We start from the raw sequence: 1,150 nt of genomic DNA on the forward strand, positions 1-1,150 counted from the left end.
GAAACCAATTTTACTTTTTATCCCCAATACACAAGAATGGTTCAAGCGGAACAATTTTCGAGTTCTATAAGTGAAGATCCTATTGAGCACCTTAATAGATTCCTTGAGCTATGTGCCATGATTCAAACCAATCAAGTTTCTCAAGAGTACATTTGTATGCACCTATTTCGACAATCTCTTTCGGGTAGAGCTAAGAAGTGGCTCAATCAAGTCAAGCTAAATTCTTTCACAACATGGAGGGAGATAGTCAAGGCATTCTTAAAGTGGTTCATTTCCGAGGAAAAGACCGCCGAAATGAGAAGGAAGATTGCATCATTTGAACAAGAAGAGGATGAGAGTCTTAGTGAAGCTTGGGAAAGGTTTAAAGAGTTGGTACAAGCATGTCCTCACCATGAATATAATCAAAGCTAGCTCATGCGATTCTTCTACGATGGATTAGAACCTATGTCTAGAGATAACTTGGATGCGGGGGCGGGTGGACAATTAATCAAGATACCCCAAAACCAAGTTGAAGCAACAATTGAGGAGGTGACCAAGAACTATTCTTAGGGAAGTAGAAGAAGGGCTACTCTTGAGAAGGGAAGAAAGGAAGAGTTGGAGAAGCTTGATCGACTTCAACCTCAAGTGGAGCTTTGGAGTAAAGGAGTATCCAAGTTGGGCTCTTGTGGAATTATTGGCTCAAGCCCCTCTTAAGTCAATGCTTTCTCTTGCCAAGATTGTGGGGGTACAAACCATGATATATCTTATTATGGAGGTTTAAACCCCGAGCATGTGGCAGCCTTTAACTCAAGGCAAGATGGTTTTGTAAACCATGGAGTTGGAGTTGCTTGGAGGAAACCATCCCCCGGTTTTGCACTTTAACCCTAAAAATGGAACCATTCAAATCAACCACCCTCACACCCCCAATTCCAACACTAACCTCCACTCTAAAACCAAAACCAATACCCTCAAAAACACCATGACCAAACCCCACAACAAATGGACCAAGCCCAAACCCAACTCCTTCAAACCATGCACCAACAACTTCAAGCTTTTGGCCAACTAATCCAAAATCAAAACCAACAAATACAAGATGTCAAAGCTCAATTGGCCGAAAAATCATCTCTCAATTCACCATCTACACTTCTCGGTCAACCACACCATAACTCCT

General features: G+C 41.9%; 1 non-coding gene across 1 annotated transcript; it reads right to left on the reverse strand.

The window, feature by feature from the left end:
- Positions 1-292: 292 nt before the first annotated feature.
- LOC145590299 (small nucleolar RNA R71) lies at positions 293-399 on the reverse strand. The gene has a single exon (XR_014101935.1). It is a non-coding gene; the product is annotated as a small nucleolar RNA R71 (small nucleolar RNA).
- Positions 400-1,150: the final 751 nt, after the last annotated feature.

This window comes from Chenopodium album, chromosome 17, assembly GCF_948465745.1.
Source record: "Chenopodium album chromosome 17, dcCheAlbu1.1, whole genome shotgun sequence".
Lineage (NCBI taxonomy): Eukaryota > Viridiplantae > Streptophyta > Magnoliopsida > Caryophyllales > Amaranthaceae > Chenopodium > Chenopodium album.